Source organism: Pelophylax lessonae (assembly GCF_965119305.1).
Source record: "Pelophylax lessonae genome assembly, chromosome: 1".
Lineage (NCBI taxonomy): Eukaryota > Metazoa > Chordata > Amphibia > Anura > Ranidae > Pelophylax > Pelophylax lessonae.
The window spans coordinates 175468144-175495193 of NC_138768.1; positions in this window are offsets into that span (position 1 = coordinate 175468144).

Consider the following 27050-nt stretch of genomic DNA (forward strand, 5'->3'; position numbering starts at 1 on the left):
CCCTAAGCATTAAAGGGGCTACGCAAGATGTCAGGCTAAAATATGTCATGCAGTGCTTAAGTTGATCTGTCTTGGGGACAGGAGCCACCCCCGGGCCAGAAGATGAAACATCTTGGGGAACGCCTCGAAGAAAAATTTGTGTAACACCTTTCCAACACTGGGAGGTTAACGTTCTCTTGTGTTTCTGAGGCAACATTCAGCCAAAGGAGGAGAGGTGGAGAAGGTGGTCGGCTGACTGATGCCTTTAACCAATTCTTTAGTCCTCAGCGCCCAGGGCTGTTAGGTTTAAGCAACCACCGGCAGCGTCTCCATCATATGGTGCAGGATTTTCTGGGGGCTAGAGCATATTTAGAGCACTGGGTCACGAGGATTGACCACTGGCCAGAACTTGCTCAATATGCAATGGAGCTAATGGCCTGTCCTGCTTCCAGCATGCTTCCTGAACGGACATTCAGTGCTGCTGGGGGTTTTGTGATGGACAAAGAGTGCGTCTGTCCACAGACTCCGTTGACCAGCTGACTTTTATTAAAATGAGTCAGTCCTGGATCAACAGCAGTTATCAAGCTCCTGATGCTGATGTAACTTGAATTTACTAGAGATCTGGGATCCCTTGAAGACTGCCTATGCTGCCTATCCTATTCTGGAAACTTGATTATGCTAGCTTCCAACAATGTTTATGGTTTACGGCACTACCAACACCCAAGGCCCAATTTTTCTGCACCTATAGCACAGGTTCATGTAATTTAAATTTTTGTTTCTGATTTTTACCAGCAGGCCCCGTTCTTGCACCCAGCAAGAGTAAATGTGAGGGGTTACAGTGTTCAGGCACCACCAACACGCAAGGCCCAATTTTTTTGCACCTGTATCACAGGTGCATGTAATTTCAATGTTTGTTTCTAATTTTTAACAGCAGGGCCCATTTCTGCGCCCAACATAATTAACTGTGGGGGTTACAGTGTTCAGGCACCACCAACACCCAAGGCCCAATTTTTCTGCACCTGTATGACGAGTACATGTAATTTAAATTTTTGTTTCTAATTTTTAACAGCAGGGCCTGTTCCTGCACCCAGCAAGGGTAACTATGAGGGGTTACAGTTTTCAGACACCACCAACACCCAAGGCACAATTTTTCTGCACCTGTGTCACAGGTGCATGTCATTTCAATTTTTGTTTTTAATTTTTAACAGCAGGGCCTGTTTCTACACCCATAAAGAGCAACTGAGGGGTAACAGTGTTCAGGAACCACCAGGGATGGGTGTTCGGTTTGGGCCAAACATAAGTTTGGTCTAAACATCGCCCATTCTAGTACTTGCCTAACACCTGAACTTTCTCTGAACTTAGCGGGATGTTCGCCCACCGAGCGCACATTCAATCGGTTGTTAGGGCTTCCTGCTGAGAGCTGATTAAACAAAAAAAAATTGTAAAAAGAAAATGTAAATTAAGAAAGAATTGGGGTAAAAACAGCTTGGGGGATCCTTTTAAAAAAAAAAATAAATGTTGGTGTGGGGTTCCCCTTAAAATCCATACCAAACCCGAAGGCCTGGTATGGACTGGGGGTAGTGGGGGGGACCTACGCTATTTTTAAAAATCTGTATTGCCAGGAGAGGACAATACATTATAGCCGCGAGCAAGTTTAGATTCAACTTTTTCCTTTAGAAATGTCAGTATCGCTGCAACAGGCTACGTACATCGTACAGATGCGCCTCTTTACAGGCACATTAAAGGGCATATAAGGCCTGATATTTAAAGGAATTTTTCATTTTTATTTTTTCACTTTAAGCTTAATTAAAATCACTGCTCCTGGGGGACATTGATGAAGCTGCTGAGTACTGCTTTGGAGAATGGGCCGCAGGGCAGTATTCCAACATAATAACAACCCCAAAAACACCTCCAAGACAATTCCTGCCTTGCTAAAGAAGCTGAGGGTAAAGGTCTCTAGACCATAACCCTATTGAGCATCTGTGGGGCATCCTCAAATGGAGGGTGGAGGAACGCAAAGTCTCTAACATCCACCAGCTCCGTGATGTCATCGTGGAGGAGTGGAAGAGGACTCCAGTGGCAACCTGTGAAGCTCTGGTGAACTCCATGCCCAAGAGGGTTAAGGCAGTGCTGGAAAATAATGGTGGCCACACAAAATATTGTAGTTTTGGGCCCAATTTGGACATTGTCACTTAGGGGTGTACTCACTTTTGTTGCCAGCGGTTTAGACATTATTGGCTGTGTGTTGAGTTTTTTTGAGGGGACATCAAATTTACATGGTTATACAAGCTGTGCACTCACTACTTTACATTGTAGCAAAGTGTAATTTCTTCAGTGTTGTCACATGAAAAGATATAACAAAATATTTACAAAAATGTGAGGGGTGTACTCACTTTTGTGAGCTATACAGTATATATGTATTTTTTTGTTAAAAGTTTTTTATATACTGTCACAAGTGCAGTACAGCTTCATAATTTAACTGTTGTGGCAGTGTTCAGGGACACTGACTGATTATAGTATGTAAAAAAAAATGTATTACATTTTTTTAACCATTTTTTAACACACTGTAAGCAGAGCAATACTGTGTTATCATTGTAACACTGTGCTCCTCTCGGGAAGTGATCAGTATTTTTTTTTAAACATGCTTGCTTATACCAGTGAATTTCACAGTTATAAGCAACCTATTTACCATTCAACAACCACATAAGGGATACAGGTATGCTGTTGTTGAATGGTGGAGCTAAACAATCATGGTGTTCCTTTAAGCTTCCAGGGCGTTGAACCTCAAATTGAAATCTACAGGGCTATTTGTTTGACGACTAGTCTATGTTGTGCCTCAGCAAAATATCTTTATTTGTTGCTTGTCCTTTTTGTTTGATTGTACAACTCTATGCATGAGAGGTGACTCCTGGATACTGCTTCCACCTATTAGAATAGTCTTTGATCTTTCACGTCTCTGTGCTATACCATATGCCTATCGCTGGCATGGATTCTGAGGAAGCATTGAAATGCGAACCGCGTTAATCCTGTATGCGTATCTGTTGTGAACAACAGTTAATCATGTATCATACATTGATATGTTTTTTGAATGTATTGAGTCTCACATATTCTAGATTCTATGTTAATAATTTTAACTTCTAGATTTTTTCCTATGTAACAGAAAAAAAGAACGTATGTTGTATTTTTACATTTTGTTTGGTGTATAATTTAAGTCCCCTAACTCACTCCACATAGATATATACAGTGTGAGCAGTTGAGACTCCATTTTTGTATTTTCGCTTCTGGGATGGTGCCATTTTGAAATTTCATTGCAAACTCCACCCCATGAACATTACTATATATTTTATCATTTGTATGCGGCCAAACCAAGAGATGTGGGGCTTATCCCAGGTGTTGAGTATGTGATTAGGGGATTTGATAAGAGGAAGGTAGTTGGCTGCATATATTGAGTGGTAGGAAAGGGTAAGGTTGATACCTAAATAAAAGATCAAAGTGGACCACTGAAATGAAAACTGAGCCTGCAGGGATCTGTAAGTAGCTTTTGACAAAGACCCTTTCAAAGCGTGTGATTTGGTCTGATTCACATGTAGACCCAAGAGGGACACAAATTCATTAATTAGGGGGAGTAAATTAAGTAGAGAAGCGTGGAGGGAAGTAACATACAATATCATCATCCGCATACACTGCAAACTTGTAAGGTATACCTGTCAGCTCCACCCCTGATATTCTTACATTCAATCTTATATGTGCATTGTGGGCCTTTCTTTCTTTTTTGCAATCAGAGGCATTGAAGTCAGACCAGGGCACAGTTAATATTGAGGCAGATAATCAACAAGAAAAAACATAGTAACACAAAAAATTCACAATGAATATCAGATGATACATAGTCTGTGAAGCATGAGAAAGTAGTAAACAACAATTCAGACATATATTCGAGGGTTATAGAGTTATTCTGAATATTATCTAAATCTTTCAGAAGGAGAGGTAGTTGATATAGAAGGGGGGGGTAGCGGGAAGGAAAAAGGTGGGAAAGGGGGGAGATAGGAGGGGGGGCTGGTCATTCCCCAAGAAGATAAACAATATATGACCTTATCTTGTTGCAAAACAATGTATTTGACATTACGACCAGTTATGGAGCTAGCTTCTCCTTAAGGGGTGTGAGAATCAGCAGTAGTGCTGGATAGTAAGGCGACGTACTCTTGTGTGTGTGTGAACGTCAGCCAACAAGCCCAGATTGCATAGGATTTGGAAGAGAGGTTACACATAGAGTATGACATGTCTTCCATACGGTAGGTGTGATCGACAGCGAGCAACCATTGGCGAACCGTCGGGGCAGATGGTTGAGCCCATAGTTTTGGGATAAGGGACTTAGCGGCGTTCAGAAGATGAGGAGTTTTTGATTTCCTATAGCTGTGAAGCGGTTCCGTTGTGGAGTGGAACAGAACTGTCCATGGATCATCCGGAACCCGGCATCCCTGAATTTTATGTATTAGTGGATTATTGCGTTCCAATACCGTCTAATGATGGGGCAGAACCACCAAATGTGAGCATGAGTTCCCTTGCCCCCACATCCTCTCCAGCAGCGGTCTGAGGAAGAGGGGAAGATGCAGCTTAAGTTGAAGGGTGTAAGATGCCAGTAATTTGTAGTTCATTTCTGATGTGTGGGTGGAAACCGAAGTTTTATGTGTCATGGTTAGGATTGCAGTTTTTTGCTCGTCTGACAAAGAACCTTCCAAGTCTCTTTCCCATGCAGTGAAAAAGCGAAGTTCCGTAGAGGTGTGAAGATCCAGCAGCGCTTTGTAGAAAGATGACAGCGATTTGGCTGGAGGAGGGGAGTGAGCCAAAATGTGTTCTATTGTCGTACGATCTGCATAGGAGCGTATCGGCGTTGGCAGTGTTTTCACAAAATGTGTTAATTGGGAGTGTCTCCAGGTGTCCATTAGCATGGGGGGGAGTTGACTGACAGTTCTTGTAGAGAGACAATCCTATTTGGCGACGCCACCTGGTGTAGAAGTCTATGTGTTTCATCCACGTCCCATACAAGGGGTCAAGGTTGCCCGGGGGGAAGTAAGAATGACCCAACAACGGCATAATAGGTGAGTTATATGGCCAGTGGCGTTTTTTGCAAAGGTAGTCCCAAGCACGATAGGTTACCCCGGTGAGGGGGGATTTATGCAGACGGAGAGACCTGTATTGGGGGGGTATCCAGAGTTGAACATAAGGGTTTGAACCACACAAATCCCTCTCTAGGCAAACCCAAAGCTTGTCGGATGCATGGTATTTCCAGTCATAAACCCTTTGCAAGGCAGTTGCTTGATGATGGTATAATTGAATATTAGGCAGTGCCAACCCCCCATTCGCCTTTGTTTGATACAGCAAGGAACGGGCAATACGGGGATGGGTGGCATGCCAAACATATTTAGTTATCAAACTAGACAAGGTTCTAAAGAAGCTGGAGGGGAGTCTACAAGGAAGCATCTGAAACAGGAAGAGCACCCTGGGCAATATGTTAATTTTTACTACATTAATCCGTCCTAGCCAGGAGGTTGCCAAACATCGCCAAGCGTGTAGGTCTCTCCTCAGGTTATTAAGGAGAGGAATGTGATTGTGTTGAAAAATAGAGGAGAGGGAGGATGTTAGGTGAACTCCCAGATATTTAAGAGTGTGACGTTGCCATGTGAAAGAAAAAGCGGATTTGAGGGCAGACACCGTGGAGGAGGGGACGGAGACAATAAGCACTTTATTTACCAGTTGTCCGTTTACATTTGGAATTATTGTCCAGCAAGCAGGCACAACAATATCCTGCAGCACAGTGCACTTTTTTCCATTCCAGCACATGTTGGCCTAGGGGCTAACTATTTCAAGCACAGTGCACTTTCTACAAAGGTTTATATAATTTTACATTTTATATATTTTACATAATATAACATTGCACAGTAGTTTGCACATTTTGGTTTGTGCACTGTGGTAGCGCCACATACCAACACTTTTTAACCCCATACCTCACCACTTGACCCTATGGAAGATTTACCCACCTAAATTTACCACCATGACCATTTTTTGCGCCACATCACTATGTTACTTTAACCACTTGCCGACCGCTCACTGAGCTGGTAATGCGGCAAAGTGGCTCGTTATCGTCCAGTGACGTAAACCTACGTCGCTGGACTCCTCCCCCTCTCGGCAGCGCGCGTGCCACCGGAGGCTCGCTCCCGCTGTATTCAGACACTGCGGGAGACGGGCCAGGGGAGGAGAGGCGGTGATCACCGCCGCTCTTCCCCGATCGTCGGGGATCGAGTGAGGAAATCCGCCTGTTTGTGTAAACAAAGCGGGCGGATCTCCTATGTGACAGGCAGGGACAGATTACAGGATTCAGCATAGCTGAACCTGCGAATTGTGCCTGTGTCACACAATCCCCTCCGTCCACACACGTCAGTAAGCACCAGGCATACATTTAACCCCTTGATCACCATTGTCATTATTGGTGTCATTATTACAGTAACAGTGTATATTTATAGCACTGATTACTGTAGTAATGTCACTAGTACCCCCAAAAGTGTCAAAAATGTCAGTTAGGGGTCCGATCTGTCCGCCGCAATGTCGCAGTCCCGCAAAAAAAATCGCAGATCGCCGCCATTACTAGTTAAAAAAAAACAATAAAAATGACATAAATCTTTCCGGTAGTTAGTAGCTGCGATAACTTTTGCGCAAACCAATCAAAATACGCTTATTGCAATTTTTTTTACCAAAAATATGTAGTAAAAAACAAATTGGCCTAGAATGTTAAAAAATGTTGATTTTTACATTTTTTTTTGGGGGGGGGGGGGGGATTTCATATAAAAAACTGTGAAAATATTGTTATTTTTTCAAAACTGTCGCTCGTTTTTTTTTAGCGCAAAAAGTAAAAATCGCACAAGTGATCAAATACCACCAAAAGAAAGCTCTGTTTGTGGGGAAAAAAGGACATAAATTTAATTTGGGTACAGCGTCGCACGACCGTGCAATTGTCCATTAAAGTAACGCAGTGCCGAATCGCAAAATATGGCCTATTTTTTTGTCAAAGACATGTAGCTAAATACATTTTGGCCTAAATATATGACAAAATTTTGATATATTGGATATTTTTTAACTGTCAAAGTAGAAAATGTCAATTTTTTTGCAAAATTTTCGCTCTTTTTTTATTAATATCGCAAAAAAATGAGAAGCGCAGAGGTGATCAAATACCACCAAAAGAAAGCTCTGTTTGTGGGAAAAAAAGGGACACAAATTTAATTTGGGTACAGCGTTGTATGACCGCGCAATTGTCAGTTAAATTCGCACAGTGCCAAGTTGCAAAAAGTGGCCTGGACGTAAAGCAGGAAAATCCTCCGGTGGTAATGTGGTTAAGACACTGTACCCAAATACAATTTATCCATAAATACTGGTGATTAAACTCTGCCTATGCCACATCCCTTGTGTACTAAAGAAGAAAGTTTCCCCTTGATGTTGGGACTTTTTAGGCATTGCGTAATAAATAAAATGTATGTCATTTTTTTTCCTCACAAATAGAGCTTTCCTTTGATTGTATTTGATCACCTCAGCATTTTTTTATTTTTCGTGCTATAAACAAAAAAAGACAGACAATTTAAAAAAATATATATTTTTTACTGTCTGCTATAAAACACATCCAATAATTCATACATTTAGGCCAATGTGTATTTTGCTATATGTTTTTGATAAATAAAAATCCCAATAAGCATATAGTGATTGGTTTGCACAAACTAATCAGTGACTTATAGCGGGACTGTGATATTGTAGACAATTGGACACTTACTGATGCTTTTGACACTTGAACCAGTGACTATGTGATGCACTGTCACTGTACTAATGGCATTGGCTGGGAGGATGTTCAACATCTAGGACGATCGAAGGGTTAACTGTGTACCTAGCTAGTGTTTTTGTGAGCTATGTTAGGTGCTTTTACTAAACGAAGACGTGGATTTTCTTCCCTGCTTTGCAGGAACACAAAATCCATTCATTCCCCCCTGTCAGAACTGAGCTCTGCCTTGTTTACATGGGCAGATCTCTGTTCTGTGTGTATTACCGACAAAAACAGCAGGTGCCAGCAGACATCCAATGCCCGGCATCGCAGATAAGCTTCTTCTGTGAATCATCATGTAAGTGGTTCTGCATAGGAGAGCCGTAGCAGTAATACTGATATGGGGTGGACAGCAAGTGGTTAATACAAGATAATATTTTGCTCGCTTTGGAAACTGCAGCTTGGCTTTGCATACTATTATTAAGCCTAAGATTTACCACCCAGATCCTTCTTCACCATTGATTCCCCCATTTGTACTCCCCCTAGAATGTATGATGCATGCATATTTTTAGCCCCCAAGTGCATATCTTTTGCCTGGCAGGTTCCAATCTATCCTATTTGTGAAGATCCAAATCCTTTTCGCCCCTTGTGGACACCCGGGTATTTGTCTGGTGTGTGGTACTCCCGTGGACGTGGTGGGTTGCAGCCCCACAAGAGTCTATGTTTTGGATTTTAATGTATGCGGTTACATGGATCAATGGGTCTTGTCATCCCAAGATCTATTTGTATTAAATGTATTCTTAGATCCCTGATGAAGAGAAAGATCCTATATCTCAAAACACGTTGGGTCTCAGCTGTCCGTGTTGTGAGCAGTTTTTTATGAATGCTTATTTTTCAGATAATGTTAACCGCTAAATCTTTTTAATCATTTGTCGAACCCACTATTGTTGTATGTCATATTTTATTGTTTTTTTTTTTTAACTAAAATATATTTTTTTGAGGATTTTTTTCTCCTTCTACCACTATTATATACTTTCTCAACCTCTTTGTCCTAATTTAAACAGTTTTCTATCCATTTACAAACAAATTTTTCCAAGCCTGTGGACCTTACCTTACATAGAAGCTGTGTGTGGGGACCTGTGTAAAATCCAAGTATACTATATCCACAGCCACAACTTTGTCTAAGGTTTTGCTTACCTCCTAACAAATAGAAATTAGATTTGTTTGCCAACTTCTGTCTTTCATAAATCCTTGCTGACCACTACTTACATTTTTTTTTTTTTTTTAGCAAAAACTCATCTATGTGGTCTTTAATTAAATTCTCCAGTATCTTCTCAACTATAGAAGGTAAACCAAAATATCTATAGTTACTTGGTAAAGACTTTGACATGTTTTTTAAATATAGTCACCACATTGGTCTTACACCAATCCAGTAATACTATGTCACTCATTAAAGAGTCCCTGAAAAATTAGAAACAATGGCTTTAAAATGACAGAGCTCAATTCTTTTAGGATCCGTAGGTGTGCATGTGGTCCAGGTGCCTTATTCATCTTTATTTTGTCTAAATATTTCTGGACCATATCAATTTTGAACCATAGTGGTTAATTTGGGGCTATGTTAATACCAATATGGACATGAGCTGTTTCTTTGTATACTCAGAGCTGAAGAAGTTATTTAATAAATTTGCCTTATATTTATTCCCACTCACCGACTCTAAATTATTTTGTAAAGGTTTTTCCTACTCTCTTTTGAAATCTGTTGTTTCAAATTTTTGCAGTCTTGATTCCCTTTTTACATATTCTGTTGTATTCTTTGTAACATTTAAATGATGATAGTGTTCATTATTTTTATATTTTAAAAAGACCTTTGCTTAATATTTAGAGCTTTTTTAAAACTTTGTCCGTGAGCCACATAGGTTTTATTTTTAGCCTTTTAAACTTATTGACGATGGAAATATATTTTGCAGTGTGTTTGTCATTTGAATAATTTCCATTTCTGTTCTGTGTTAATTGATGCCAATATTCCCTGCCAGTCTAAGTCTTGGAGAGCAGCCCTCATCCTTGGAAAACTTGCACTCTTAAAGTTGTGTTTTTATCTTTCCAGTATGTGCTTGCTGCTACCCAGATGTTCTTTTATTTGAACAATATTAATAGGTTTTGCATGGTTAGAAATTACCAGGTCCAGCAGAGCATCTAGTTCTACTTAGGGCCTCTATGAACTGTACCATAAAATTTTATTGTAATAGCTCTAAATGTTTGCTCTTTAACTGTTTCTGCAGTGCCATTACTCCAATCAATTTACGGGTAGTTAAAATCCCCCATTATCATCACTGTGACAGCCCTTGCAGTCCTTTGTATCTGAGTCTCCACCTCCTCATTAACACTGGGTGGTTTATAACAAACTCCGATGATTAACTTTGTAGTACACACACACATATGCAGTCCACCCATAATGCTTCAGCCTCATCACACTCCCTATCAGCTAGGTCCTTTTTAACACTCGCTTTGAGATCACTTCTCACATAGAGACAGACACCACCACCTTACCATTTTACCCTGTCTCTCTGAAAGAGAGCATAGCCAGGAATATAATTACCCAATCATGTGAAGAATATAATATAAAATATAAAGTGCGCTGTTGTGTGAAAAAAGTATTAAATAATCATACTTCAGTAACAATTCATCCACAAATTCGTTACTTGACTTCAAAAGTAATTGAAATATATAAGTGCAATTCTCTCAAAAAACAGTGCATCTTCCTATCATATGTGAAACAATAAGAAACCAATGTGATATTTAAAAAAACACAACTGAGTAGCAAAATGTATACAAAAAACATGCCAACAAATGTTGGAAAGTGTCCAAAAAACAAAATAAATAGAATAAAGTGAAGCCAAATGTGCTGCTTCCCGTGTATCTTGATGTTTAATCAAATCCAGTGCTTCTATATTCCACCCCTGCTCGATAAATAACAGAATCTGTCTCTTACCAGAGCTCTATGATCTCCAAGTTATAAGAAATCATGGACAGCAAGCGATGTATAGTGCTTTCAATCAACTGGGATCAGCTGTGTGCCAGCACTCTGTGGGAATGAGATCTCATATTCCACCATAGAAGTTTCAATCCACACTGCAGATCTTTGCTAAGAAGTCTCAAATCAGCTTTCAATCTTGGGCCATATATCATGTATGAATAAAAAGAAACCTAACCATGCAGTACATTACAAAAAACATCCTTTAATAAAAATATATGCACTTACAGAAAAGACAAACGATGTTAGCGGTGGAGAGTGGGAGATCTGGCTGGGGTAGTGACGTCACAGCTTCTATCTCCTTCCAATACGTTTCCCCGTAAAAGGCTACATCTGGGAATGGAGAGTGAGGCTGAGGCGTCCAAACACAATCTTTAAAGATCTTTAATAGAAAATACAAAAATCTAATTAAAATACTCAAATAATCAATGTATATTTTTTTTTACCTGAATATATCTTCAAAAATGTAATATATCTCAAAAAATTTAATAATTTCCAATTGATAAGTATATTTAAATATTTCCCTCTTGTAGTATAACAACTATATATTGAACTAACCATTAATTAATATAATAGGAGGATACAATAAAACTATATGACATGGTTTCCAACATTAAATATAAATGCTCCAATTCAGACACATTTAAAAATAATTATTAAAAAGAATTATCCATCCAAAAATATTTGATATTCATATCATTCTCAAGGCAACAATACATGGGAATAATAATATTCAAAAATTACTAAAAAACAATATTCCTCTTGTTATATTTTTGTTCATATACTCTAGTGTTGCAACGACGCGTCAACGTAATCGATTACGTCGACTACGGAAATACATCGGCATGCGTGAAAGGTGTTGACGCCCATGTGTAATGGCGGTAATGACAGCTTCTGCTCCTGGGAATGGAGAAAGTTCCAGTCTACCACAAAAAGCTAGACCACGATTATCAAAAGTATGGGAATTCTTTAAACAGAGGCCAGATAAAATGGTCCTTGGTTCCCTTTGCAAAACCGAAATGGCATACCACAGCAGCACAACTGCAATGCACGAGCACCTCAGAAGAAAACATCCTGGTACTCTCCGACCTCAAAAGGACGAGCCATCTTTGTAAGTAGTACTATATTTATTATTACATACAATTAATTAATTAATTAATTATGCTAGGTAATAATTACAGATACATCATTTATTGGTGCATGCTCAGGGGTACCCATTTGTTGCTGCTTTGCTTTAAGCTTTGTAGTGGCCAGCTCATATTTTTTTAAATGTTCCACAAGGCACTTTGCAGCCCTCAGTGTCTTGCTGATCTGGGGGGATCCCTCAGGGCATGGTTGACAACTAACTGAAATCTGACCATAATAATTGTGTTTAACCACTTGACGACTGCCCACCGCAGATTAACAGCCCCCCACTGAAAGAGAAGGACAGACGGCTGATGTAAACACAGCCGCCCTTCCTTCTCCCTGAAGTGATCACAGAGGCTATGTGATCCTGCTATATAGGATAACATGTCTCTGTGATGATCTCACAAGCCCAACCCCCCACACAGTTAGAATCATTACCCTAGGCTGACATTTAACCCCTTCCCTGCCAATGGCATTATTACAGTAACAGTGCATATTTTTAGCACTGATTACTGCAGTAATGTCACTCACTGGTACCCCCAAAAGTGTCAATGTCAGTTAGAGGTCCGATATGTCCGCCGCAATGTTGCAGTCACACAAAAAATTGCAGATCGCCGCCATTACTAGTCAAAATAAACAAAAAACAATAAAAATGACATAAATCTTTCCTGTAGTTAGTAGCCGCAATAACTTTTGCGCAAACCAATCAAAATACACTTATTGCAATTTTTTTTACCAAAAATATGTAGCAAAAAGCAAATTGGCCTAAAATGTTAAAAAAATTTGATTTTTACATTTTTTTTTGGGAATGTTATATAGCAGAATGTGAAAAATATTGTTTTTTTTTTTTTTTTTCAAAATTGTCGCTCTTTTTTTGTTTATAGCGCAAAAAATAAAAATTGCACAGGTGATCAAATACCAACAAAAGAAAGCTCTATTTGTGGGGAAAAAAGGACATCAATTTTATTTGGGTACAGCATCGCATGACCGCGCAATTGTCCATTAAATGAATGCAGTGCAGAATCGCAAAATAGGGCCTGCTCATTAAGCAGCAAAATCCTCCTGGGCTAAAGTGGTTAATATGATTACTTTGATTACAATATTAATTGTATTTCTTCTAGTAGAAAAAGCAGCTGAGAAGCTTGAGATATCCTTAGCCAATGTTGTAGTTGCATAATGCTGCAGTGCAAATGTTGTCGCTGCTCTGCAAATTTTGGAAGAAAAGCATGGCATCTCTTCTCTCAGGTGTGCTGGTCATACATTGGGTCCCCAACACCCTTTCCCATGTATAAGATAATCATCCTTGGTGAAGTGAAGGTAAAAAATGACAACATTGTACTGAAACAACTGAACAACAAAGAAGACTCATCGTCAAGGAAAACCAAGTGTGGAAAACCATGAACCACCACTGCTGTACCAGACGTGGCCTGGCTTGGCTTTGTTCTTGTTCTTTTGAGTGGCTGGAGTACATAGATGGCTGTGCTGCTACACATTCTGGGAACTGCCTGGTTCAACTGCAGAAATATAAACTGTCTTTGAAAAGGATAATTCAAGGAGATGACTTAAAGATCTGTGAATTAGTGCTTCCTCGTTTACTTGGCAGTGACAAGTTCAGTGTCGGACACCTAGCACAGGTTGGTGTGTGAACCTCACAGATGGACTGTTAACAACCAGAGATTAGGACATTTGAGCAAATATTCAGATGAATCAAGAATCTGTGGACATTGAGCAAACTGATCTTGGCAACTGGGAATCTATGATTTCTCTTTTTTTTTTTTTGTTTACAAACTATTTTTATTCAATAAAAAATGATAGTACAAGTAAATATGGATCATCAAATAAAAATATATTGAAAAAGAAAGGGGTTGAGAATATATAGCATTACGTTACAATTATTTGTATAGAACACTTAACTTAGGGTGTATTAATAACATTCTCTTTTTTTTAAGAAAATACCACCACTTGTAGTTGAATTTGATACATTATTTAAGAGGGATAGTAGGAAAATTATGGAATTACAAGAACTGGTAAAGGAAAACATCATCAGTTCTAATAACATTTGTAAAAATTTTCAGGGGCCCTGGTGGAGCATATCAATAAGGCTTTCACTATTGAAAACACTCCGTACTTTTTGTGATTATTCAGTTTATAATAATATGTTTACTGTTTGATTTATATTGCTGTGGGAAAAGACATTTAGGAAACAATCCAGGAAAAAAAGGAAAAGCCTAGGGGGGCATCAATCTTAAGAGTCAAAAAGGTCTGAACAGTCAAAAACCTTCTTTAATCCCCTTTTTCTCTTCAGTTCTGTTTTATACAGGGATGGAGACGCTGAGCAGTGCTCGCCGGTGTCTCATCTAATGTCCCAAAACTGCCCAAAATTTTCCATGTTGTCAGTGATGGAGACGCTTGCTTTACAGCCTGGTGTTTCATCTAAAGTTCCAATTTACCTTTACCATCTTTATTATTGGGATGGGTGTGTGTGTTTCCCAGCTGGTCATTTTTTAGTTTGCTCCCTATGGCTTTCACATCGCCATTCGTTTTTCAATACCAGTCATGGCTGGGAGCAGGTTGGGGGAGGATTGGGCCATCTCCAAGCTCACCTGTTTCCCATCCAACCATTAGCATTCATGTACTCCCATGTTGGAGACACTCAGGAGACACTCAGTTTGAGTAGTGTTAGGTAGAGTTAGGACTGCAGGATACACAGGGTGCCTTGGAGTGGCCTGCAGCTTATACATGTGTTTGCAAATGTGTGTTAACTAAATCCCTGTTTTTAACCTATTATTTTAGACAGGTTTATTTGGTTTGTCAGCAGACTGGTGGGTAAGTATAGCAAGCTAAGGGCTGCTTTGTTTCCACACACACACACCTTCTTTAATCCCCTTTTTCTCTTCAGTTCTGTTATATGCAGGGATGGAGACGCTGAGCAGTGCTCGCCGGTGTCTCATCTAAAGTCCCAAAACTGCCCAAAATTTTCCATGTTGTCAGGGATGGAGACGCTTGCTTTACAGGCTGGTGTTTCATTTAAAGTCCCAATTTGCCTTTACCATCTTTATTATTGGGATGGGTGTGTGTGTTTTCCATCTGGTCATTTTTTAGTTTGCTCCCTATGGCTTTCACATAGCCATTAGTTTTTCAATACCAGTCATGGCTGGGAGCAGGTTGGGGGAGGATTGGGCCATCTCCATGCTCACCTGTTTCCCATCCATCCATTAGCATTCATGTACTCCCATGTTGGAGACACTCAGGAGACACTCAGTTGAAGTAGTATTAGGTAGAGTTAGGACTGCAGGATACACAGGGTGCCTTGGAGTGGCCTGCAGCTTATACATGTGTTTGCAAATGTGTGTTAACTAAACCCCTGTTTTTAACCTATTATGTTAGACAGGTTTATTTGGTTTGTCAGCAGACTGGTGGGTAAGTATAGCAAGCTAAGGGCTGGTTGGTTTCCACACACACACACCTTCTTTAATCCCCTTTTTCTCTTCAGTTCTGTTATATACAGGGATGGAGACGCTGAGCAGTGCTCGCCGGTGTCTCATCTAAAGTCCCAAAACTGCTCAAAATTTTCCATGTTGTCAGGGATGGAGATGCTTGCTTTACAGGCTGGTGTTTCATCTAAAGTCCCAATTTGCCTTTACCATCTTTGTTATTGGGATGGGGGTGTGTGTTTCCCAGCTGGTCATTTTTTAGTTTGCTCCCTATAGCTTTCACATAGCCATTAGTTTTTCAATACCAGTCATGGCTGGGAGCAGGTTGGGGGAGGATTGGGCCATCTCCAAGCTCACCTATTTCCCATCCATCCATTAGCATTCATGTACTCCCATGTTGGAGACACTCAGGAGACACTCAGTTTGAGTAGTGTTAGGTAGTGTTAGGACTGCAGGATACACAGGGTGCCTTGGAGTGGCCTGCAGCTTATACATGCATTTGCAAATGTGTGTTAACTAAGCCCCTGTTTATAACCTATTATGTTAGACAGGTTTATTTGGTTTGTCAGCAGACTGGTGGGTAAGTATAGCAAGCTAAGGGCTGGTTGGTTTCCACACACACACACACCTTCTTTAATCCCCTTTTTCTCTTAAGTTCTGTTATATACAGGGATGGAGACGCTGAGCAGTGCTCGGCGGTGTCTCATCTAAAGTCCCAAAACTGCCCAAAATTTTCCATAAAAAGTTGACTTATAACCTAATTGTTGTAAGTGTGCCTAATTGTAACTTTGAAAATCAGATTCCAATAGCTGATTTGAATGTTAATAATAAATCCCAGAAGCTTAAAAAAAGAAACAGTTAATAGCCAGCCTGTTATTTAAGTGCTCAGTTTTGTGATTTGCTGGTTCCGTTATAATAGGTCACGGCATTTGCTCTTGTGATTTGTAGCCAGGAACTAAAAAGTCATTGTCAAAATAAATAAAAAGCACAATCTATTTTGTATTGGGTAGAGGACGTTAATGTCATTCTCCATCTAATGTTTATCAAATTCAAGGTGCTGCTATTTTCAGAAGTTACACATCAAATAAATCACTGTGTCCCATTCACTCTAGACTAAGTGATGAGAATATTAAACTTTTATGTCAACTGTTTTAAATTGCTTTATCTGTGCCTTCTAGATAGTCACTGAAAGCATTTTAAAATCAAATTTCTTCTTTTTAGATTGCTTATATAAACTGTTTTTTGACAGCACAAGCAGAGTACTACACAACACTTACAGAAATGATTTAAAGAATATGTAATTAAAGTAGTCAATCAAATGTATTTATTGTAAGCATGGTATACTTATTTTTTAAATAACACAATAGAGGTAATTGTCTTTAATTTTGCAAGTACTTTAATTACATAATGACTTTTGTTATTAATGCAAATCACAGGAAAACAAATTCTTCATATTTGCCTATGTACAAATAAAAAAAAAAAAAATGTTGGTTTAAAGTGGACCTTGGGCTAGCAGGAAGGTCCATTTATTAAATATGCTTCCCTCTCCCTGATGCCAAATACTGCAAAAAATAAAAAAATAACCTGTAGGAATAAAAACAAAAAAAACCCACCAAATATTCTTACCTTTCCACTGGCACCTGTACTTTAGAGGGTGACATCTTGTTCCTTGTAACGAGATCCCAGGGAATAGACGATAGGCAAATATTGTAAGATAATGCTACAGCATAGTGCAAAGAGTCTCTTCTCACAAGATGTGGGCTACTCTGTATTTCCCCCGATTTTGCTAAAAGGAGCGATATATCCTTTTGCCTGGGGGCAGTGCAGATAGAGGCCAAAGGAAAGGTAAGTAAACTGTATGTAATCATTTTTTTCCCGATAGGTTTGTTTTTAAAAGATAGTGTTTATTTACGATGGGGAAGGGGACCCATGTAGATTAAACTGACCTTGCATTTTTGCTGCAAAGTCCACTTTAAGTAAACCAGTCCACAGTGAAAATCACCAGAGCCATGTTTATGTTTTGTTTTATGTTTTGGGCTAGAGGACCTTTTATTAAAAATGGACTTTCTCCTGTGTCAGTTTGCATTAGTTTCTGTATAGTATAATTGGGGTAACAGAATATCATTAATAGTCAGTGGAATTAAAAACTAAAACAATTTAAACCAGACATTTACCATTGGTGTGCACATTATTATTTAAATGCTAATACATGTTGCACATAAAGAAACACTACAGTTCATACAAGAAGTCACCATATGCTGTTCTTCTGTTTTGGACTGCAAAAACTTCATCTTCTCCTGATTTCTGTTTTATAGTCATGGGGGGGGGGGGGTGTAATTCACAGAAGCTTAAAACAATGTTTGAGTTTACTCTTCAGTGCAAAGGAAGTTACAAGGACACTGAAATATTGGTAAATAGTTCAAAGAGTTTTCTGCAGTTGCAGAAAATGTACTTGGCCTTAAAATAAAAAAAAAAAAGAAGATACCAATGCAGCCACCACTTTTTAGGGCTGGATAGCTGCAATGTATTACATTTTTGTTCTTGGATTTAGATATGCTTTTAAGTGACAGTGCCATTAGAATTTGTGTTTAACTTCCATAAAATTGGGCCGAAAAGTACTTTAAGCCTTTTACCGCCACCAATGGTAACCCTTGCAGCCACCTGCTCACTTACACACACACCCTTATAAGTTCTGCCCCCCCCCCCCTGCATTGTTTCCTGAATGCTGCACGCTCATTGGTTTATTCGGGATCATAATGGCAGGTGCCAATAGATAGAGTGGAAGGAGATCAGCGAATGGCCATTTGGTGATCTCCCCTTTCTGCTAATGGTCTGAAAGTGATGTGTAAAACGTCACTTCCGGGTCTTGTGTCACTTTGCCCAAATAAGTTTAGTGAAAAAAATGTATAAAAAAAGTTGTAAAAGATTAAAGTTACACCCAAGCATCTAAACCCCCCCCCCCCTCAAAAAAAATGTTCAAATCTCTTCCACTCCAACATACATGCACGTATGACTGTAAATAGATGCATCAGGGTGTCAACGAACAAAAATATTCATTGTGATACTCCTGTTACATATTGCTGTGCAGGTTAGAGTGAGAGCAATGACGCAAGGTCCATCATTCATGGTTAACTCTAAACTAAAGGCTGTAGGGGTTTTTCAAGCATTGCCTTTAGAAAATATAAGGTACCAAAGTTCATCACTGATTCCTGAGCACCCACAATTTTAGGTCTTGACAAGTTGGGTATCTTTATGGTTGGTGCAACCTCATCTTTTATATTTTACTAATAATTTTGTAAAATATTGTGTCTGCGTGTCCTAAAATTAATTTTAGTGTATTTTTACATCAAATTTGAGTTTCCTGAACTGTTGTGCTAATATTGTGTGACATAAAAAACGTACTACCAGTGTAAATTTGCTGTCCCCTCAAAATAACAGTGGGAAGAGAACGGTAATAATTTCTATTCCCTTCACAGAGGTAGCCCCTGATGGTGTAAAATCAGGGGCACAGCTGCAGTTATGAGGGGCTACATCCCCTAGAAGTATACAATTGCAATTAATGTGCCCCATATCAGGGGGCACACTGAAAATACCTTGAGCACCTCCCCCTTTCCCAACCGCCATCGAGAATTTCAAAATTTCTCCCCACAACCATACTTTCAGATCAAGGGCAGGGATGACCAACCAACACTTACAATTATCGTGTTCAAATCTTACAACAAATACAATTGAATACACCAAACAATGATGTAACATGAAACCATGATTTTTGTAAACAAGGTTGAACTTTTGGTATTTATCCAGATGTAGGGGCATGATTGCCCCTTAGTTAACATGAAGTTATATGATGCTCCGTCATCGTTTGATATATTTAAATGTATTTGTTGTAAGATTTGAACAAATACAATAATTGTAAATATTATATATGTAGATTGTTTCGAAGTGTCTTATGTTGATATACGCACCCTAAAATCCCCAATTAGCCAGTGTTTGGTATTTCTGGTTGCAATTTTAAAGATAGCCATCAAGAAAAAAGAAAGGGTGAATACTGTTTTATTTTTGCACTAAAATAATGAATGTGGTATACAGTATGCAACAAAAGTGAGTACTCCCCTCAAATTTTTGTAAATATTTTATTATATCTTTTCATCTTTTGTCAAGAAATGACACTTTGCTACAATGTAAAGTAGTGAGTGTACAGCTTGTATAACAGTCTTAATTTGCTGTCCCCTCAAAATCACTCACACAGCCATTAATGTCTAAACTGCTGGCAACAAAAGTGAGTACACCCCTGAAAATGTCAGAATTGGGCCCAGTTAGCCATTTTCTCTCCCCGGTGTCATGTGACTCGTTAGTGTTACAAGGTCTCAGGTGTGAATGGGGAGAAGGTATGGTAAATTTAGTGTTATTGCTCTCAGTCACACTGGTCACTGGAAGTTCAACATGGCACCGCATGGCAAAGGGGGGATCTGAAAAAAGAATTGTTGCTCTACATAAAGATGGCCTACGCTACAAGAAGATTGCCAAGACCCTGAAACTGATCTGCAGCACGGTGGCTAAGACCATACAGCAGTTTAACAGGACAGAACTATGAATGCCAACATGTACTGTGACATACTGAAGCAGAGCATGATCCCCTCCCTTCAGAGACTGCTCCGCAGGGCAGTATTCTAACATGATAATGACCCCAAACACGCCTCCGAGACAACCACTACCTTGCTAAAGAAGCTGAGGGTAAAGATGATGGACTGGCTAAGCATGTCTCCAGACCTAACCCTATTGAGCCTCTGTGGGGCATCCTCAAATGAAAGATGGAGGAGCGCAAGGTCTCTTAACAACCACCTGCTCCGTGATGTCATCATGGAGAAGTCGAAGAGGACTCCAGTGGCAAACTTTGAAGCTCTGTTGAACTCCATGCTCAAGAGGGTCAGGGCAGTGCTAGAAAATATTGGTGGCCACACAAAATATTGACACTTTGGGCCCAATTTGGACATTTTTACTTAGAGGTGTACTCACTTTTGTTACCAGCGGTCTAGACATTAATAGCTTTTTGTTGAGTTATTTTGAGGGGACCACAAATTGACACTGTTATACAAGCTGTACACTCACTACTTTAAATTGTAGCAAAGTGTCATTTCTTCAGTGTTGTCACATGAAAAGATATAATAAATATTTACAAAAATGTGAGGGTGTACTCACTTTTGTGAGATACTGTATGTATCACATGCTGTAATCAAAATTTAAACTGTTTGGGAAATACATTTTTAATTTGCCCAGTGCATTTTTTTTTTTTTTTAGTTGCAGGAAGTCACAGTTTGAGATAAGTGAGTTTTGGTTGTGCTACTAATTTAGGTCATAGACATTGGCACGCAAATGCCTTACAGCCCTAATATTGTTACTGAATTTTTTGCCAGTGTAAGGGTTAAGTGAATCAAAACTGAGTGCAAGCACTGTTGGAATATTTGGCATGTGAAGGGACTGTCTGTAAAAGTCAATAAGAACTTTAATTTTAGCCTTCCTGCTATTATTACCAACACAAAAAGAAAACAATTGCAGCCTTTTATTATCTTGTCAGTCACAACAGTGGAAATTACCAGCTCTGTTTACTGTTACTTCTCCAGATGCTAGATTGAAAAGCTGGACCATGAATCAATTTGCAACTTGAAGTGCGCTTTGGTGATTGAACAGACACACAGAGACAGATTTTTTCGATTTTTTAAAATCTACACCATGATGAAGAATTGTTGATATTCTGGTTCTAACTTGGTTCATATTTTCGATACATATCTTTACTTATCCAGACCTACGCACACAATTGCTCAGTTATGCTATGCAAAAAAAAATGTTGGATGATTGTACAGTACACTGACATTTATTCAGCATGGTTGAGATGGATCCTTAATCGAAATTTCATATCTTGTGCAATATTCCTTGCTATCCTTTGTGAGATTTGGTACCATGTGCATAGCATTTACCATATATATATATATATTGGTTGCAGTGGTATATGGAGGCCTGTACTATCCTGGCTTTAAGATGAATAGAAGGACATCGAGTATAGCTTTAGCACACCAACCTTAGCAATGCTAACAACAGAGCAAAAAAGGCTAGAATATTCAATTCTCTCATGGTACAGACTCTCAGGGTAAGGTACGGAGCTCACCAAAAGCAGGGAATAGATATTCGTATTGTGCAATAGTGGAATAAAAGATGCCCATAATAGTTTTTTATTTTCTGCAAAGAGATAGGATTATTGCTGGATTTTACAGAAAATGGTTGGACTATCACATCAATAATATTTCATGCCTATAGTATCTATCTATATATCTATCTATCTATCTATCTATCTATCTATCTATCTATCTATCTATCTATCTATCTATCTATCTATCTATCTATCTATCTATCTATCTATCTATCTATCTATGAAATTTGAGGCCATAGAGTGGCTGCTAGTCGGGACAGAGTCAAATCATTTTCCTTTTGTAATCACTAACAGTTACTTACAAGAGATATTTGGGTCAAAGACCATTTTTTAGGAACTGTCGCAAATACAGACAGTTCCTTAAATTTAAGATATTGAGTTTATGCTAAATCCCAAATAAGAAGTAAATATTAACAGTAAAAGTAATTTAAAAAAACAACTTTCATGTTATAGGCAGTCAACATTTTGGGAATGTATAAAATAACAATAAGAGGAACTAAGCTGTCACGTACCTTGGTTGGAGGCTGAAATGATGAAAGGGCTCCTCTTGTGGCTCTGGTCTGAGCACCCCTGAGTATGGACACTTTTGTGCAAGGCACAAAGTAGCACAGGTGCCAGTAGCAGATAGCCATGGTATTGGGACTGTAGCTGGCAGTGGTGGAGGCACATCAGGAGAGGACCATGATTGGCAGTCTGCAGGATGGTACCTGGAAGTTGGACCTTGGAAACACTGTGAGGTAGCTGACAAGCAGTTCAGTCAAAAGCAGGTGCAGGGACCCATCAGGATCAGAGACGTGGTCAAGAGGCAAGCCAGTGTCAGCATTTGTGGACAGGAAGGACAAGGTCAGTAGCTAGGCCAGGGTTATCCTTGGAGGAGCAAGCAAGAGTAAGCAATGTCAAGCAGCAGGCCGAGTTCAGTACCAGGGAAACAGCAGAGCGTGGTCAGAGACAAGTAAAGGTCAGAGTCCAGGAGATCAGATAACAAGAGCATGAATGCGGGAAACTGAGTAACAACAAGTGGTTACCAGACATCATCACGTACTTTAAGGGATCTTTCACACTGATGTGCTTTTGTGCAGCTTAGGGCTCTTTCACACTGATGCATTTTTGATGTTTTCCCATAGACTTACAATAGAAGGTGCTTTTTTGGCGATCTTTTCAAAGCGCAGCGCACCTCCACTGTGAACAGTTACATAAGATTTAATCAAGAATAGTTTTCATGCAATTTTGTCACCCTGGAAAAATGTGTCTAAAGTGGACAAGTGTGAAAGGTGCTTAAATAGGCAGCTTGGCGCCACTCCCGAGATGAGACGTGTGTGGGCAGACACACGCACCGATGCATAAGCAAACACGCCAATGTGTGGGTGCATGCTGGTTACTGGTCCAACCTCTGTCTGTGTGCTGGCGCATGTCCACAACTATTGGCTTCCTAACATCTGCACTTGCTGTTAAGTTAAAAGAATACAATGTTTCAGTGTGGAAATATAAGGATTGTGAACACCAGAATCGCTTAGAAATGCGGTCCGAGTTCTTGTGCGATTCCTGCGTGTTCCCCTGCCTTGTCATTTGGCAACCCAATAATTTTAATGATCTGCAAATCTCACTGGAACGTACAAAAAGTAATGCATGCACTACTTTTTAAAAACATGCTTCACCAAATCACATGGTATTGCAGTACCTTGAGAGCTGGAGCCTATAAACGTTTTTTTGCAATCTGCGTCTAGGGTGCCATTAACAATGTATTGGCGCCCACAGCAAATCGTAAAGGCAGTGTGTTATTTACATCAGGAATGTAAAGAATTTGTATCATTGCACCAGTGAGAGATCTGGCACACTAAGAATTGTATTATAGTTTCAAAATAATTCTGTGTGCTTTAACCACTTTACCGCTGCTCACTAGAGCTCTACTGCGGCAAAGTGGCTCTTGTAGGTCTGACGACGTAGACCTACGTCGCCAGACACTCCCCCTTCGCTCCCGCTGTATTCAGTCACAGCGGGAGTCGGGCCAGGGGAGGAGCGGCGGTGATCACTGCCGCTCTTCCCCGATCGTCGGGGAATCGAGTCTGGAGATCCGTCGGCTTGTGTAAACAAAGCGGGCGGATCTCCTAAGTGACAGGCAGGGTCAGATTGCAGGGTTCAGCATAGCTGAACCTGCGATCTGTCCTTGTGTCACTCAGTCACCTCCCCCCACACATGTCAGTAAGCACCAGGCATACATTAACCCCTCCCTCTCCAATAAAATTAACCCCTTCCCTGCCAGTGTCATTTTTACAGTAACAGTGCATATTTATAGCACTGATTACTGTAGTAATGTCACTGGTAACCCCAAAAGTGTCAAAAATGTCAGTCAAGGGTCCAATCTGTCCGCCGCAATGTCGCAGTCCCGCAAAAAAAATCGCAGATCGCCGCTATTACTCGTTAAAAAAACCCACCGAAAACGACAGAAATCTTTCCCTTAGTTAGTAAACGCAATAACTTTTGCGCAAACCAATCACAATACGCTTATTGCGATTTTTTTTACCAAAAATATGTAGCAGAAAACAAATTGGCCTAAAATGATAAAAAATTTTGATTTTTACATTTTTTTTAGGGGGGAATTTTATATAAAAAAATGTGAAAAATATTGTTATTTTTTCAAAATTGTCACTCTTTTTTTGTTTATAGCGCAAAAAGTAAAAATCGCACAGGTGATCAAATACCACCAAAAGAAAGCTGTGTTTGTGGGAAAAAAAGGACATAAATTTCGTTTGGGTACGGCGTTGCATGACTGCGCAATTGTCAGTTAAATTCGCACAGTGCCGAATCGCAAAAAGTGGCCCAGACATAAGACAGCAAAATCCTCCAGTGGTAAAGTGGTTAATTCTTGGAAAAATCCCTCTGGTGGAGTGTAAAAAAATGCAAAAAACAGTAAATCAACAATAAATCCAAGTGCTCAAAATCAATAAAATATAAATATTTAACACATTCATTAAAAAGGGCGTACTTACTTTTGTTGGATACTGTATACCACCTTCATTATTTTAGTGCAAAAATAAAACAGTATTCACCCTTTCTTTTTTCTTGATGGCTATCTTGAAAGTTGCAACCAGAAATACCAAACACTGGCTAATTGGGGATTTTAGGGTGCGTATATCAACATAAGACACTTCGAAACAATCTACATATATAATATTTACAATTATTGTATTTGTTCAAATCTTACAACAAATACATTTAAATATATCAAACGATAACGGAGCATCATATAACTTCATGTTAACTAAGGGGCAATCATGCCCCTATATGTGGATAAATACCAAAAGTTCAACCCTGTTTAAAAATTCATGGTTTCATGTTACATCATTGTTTGGTTTATTCCATTGTATTTGTTGTAAGATTTGAATACGATAATTGTAAGTGTTGGTTGGTCATCCCTGCCCTTGATCTGAAAGTATGGTTGTGGGGGAGAAATTTTGAAATTGTTGATGGCGGTTGGGAAAGGGGGAGGTGCTCAAGGTATTTTTAGTGTGGCCCCTGATATGGGGCACATTAATTGCAATTGTATACTTCTAGGGGATGTAGCCCCCCATAACTGCAGCTGTGCCCCTGATTTTACACCATTGGGGACTCTGTGATGGGAATAGAAATTATTACCACTCTCTTCCCACTTTTCCCCCTCCCCTTTGTTAGAATATTCCTCTGGCTATGGGACTGTTGCTTTTTCCCATAGCTAAGATGGCAGCACATTGCATGTACAATAATGCGGTCATGCTGTGATGACATCACACGCCATGACGACTACACTAGGCAGCCTCTTTGGCAGGGAATATATACAGGTAAGGGGAGGGACGCCAACCACACAGTAGAATGATGGATTCCCTCTTATGTGAGCTGTTGGAGGACTGTAACAATGTAACATCAGTTTACAAACATGTAAGCCTCTGTCTTATTTTCCATACGAACATCTATTGAGAATATTAGAAATTATTACTTGTGGAATCGCCTTTACTATAGGGCAGGACTTCAAGTCCTGAGCTACTAGCCAGGCCTTAAATGTTACTCGCCACCAGTTAACCCACCCAACCCCTACCCAGCACCACCCCTAGTTCCACCCCTAAACATGCCCTCACAAAATGCAGAATTAGGTTACAAAGATAAATATTAACAACAACGTTATCAGTGCCCATTAGTGCAGCCTATGAGTGCCCATCAGTGCAGCTTCACCAGTGCCCATCAGTGCTGCCCCATCAGTGCCACCTCACCAGTGCCCATCAATGCAGCCTCGCCAGTGCACACCAAATCAGCCTATCAGTGCCCATAAATGCAGCCTCATCAGTGCCCATGAATGCAGCCTCACCAGTGCCCATGAATGCAGTCTCACCAGTGCCCATCAATGCAGCCTCACCAGCGCTCATCAAAGTAGCCTCACTAGTGCCCATCAATGCAGCCTCACCAGTGCCCATCCGCGCTGCCTCACCAGTGCTCATCAGTGCAGCCTCACAGGTGCCCATCAGTGCAGCCTTACCAATGCCCATCAGCACAGCCTCACCAGTGCCCATCAATGCAGCCTTTTTAGTGCCCATCAATGCAGCCTCACCAGTGCCCATCAATGCAGCCTCATCTGTGCCCATCAATGCAGCTTCACCAGTGCAGAGGGATCAGAGAGAGGAGACTCAGGTGGATTACACAGAGCAGGGATCTCCCACTGTGTCACATAGCTTTGATTTGATTTGCCCAGCAGTCGCAGTCAAACGAAGTCCAGCCTTCTGGACCAGCCCCCATGATAGACGTCACATGTGTCGGCATTGGACTTGTGTGCTGTCTATTATAGGAGCCGGTCCAGGAGGCAGGACTCTGTTTGACTGTGGCCGCTGGCTCATTCAAATCCATGCTGTTTCACAGCTGTAGATTCCCGCTCTGTGTGATCCGGCCAGCTTTCCTCTTTATATCCTCTTTCTTCCCTAGTTTCCTGGCCGATCGCTGGAAAGAGAACAGCCCCCATTCAACCCTGCCCCCCCCCCCTTCAAGGCAGCCCTACACTCAGCCTCAAGTTTTCTCCACCTGCCAAATGTGACCAGGCCAGTGGAAATTTTGAGGGCTGCTATAGAGGATATGTATTCCTCTTCCTTCTGAATTATAGGTGATGTTTATACTATCTAGGAGCTTGGTTTGATCTATCACTTCACAAATGACTTCAAGTGGAAAACACAAAGGAAAACGATACTGGAAAAAAAAACAGGCATACTTTTATGTATGGATTAAGACTTATAAAGTCATATGTATACTGAATTTGGTGCAGAGGTAGATATGTTAGACATACTATTTTAGGAATATATAAGATTTGGCTACTTCTTTGGAGATAATGGGGTAGATGTTATTGCATTCTACGTTTGTTCAAATTTGTAGGTATTATATAATTGATTATTATACTTTTTTTTGTGTAAAACGGGATATAATCAAGCCCACTTGAGATGCAATGCCCAATAGGACAAGTGT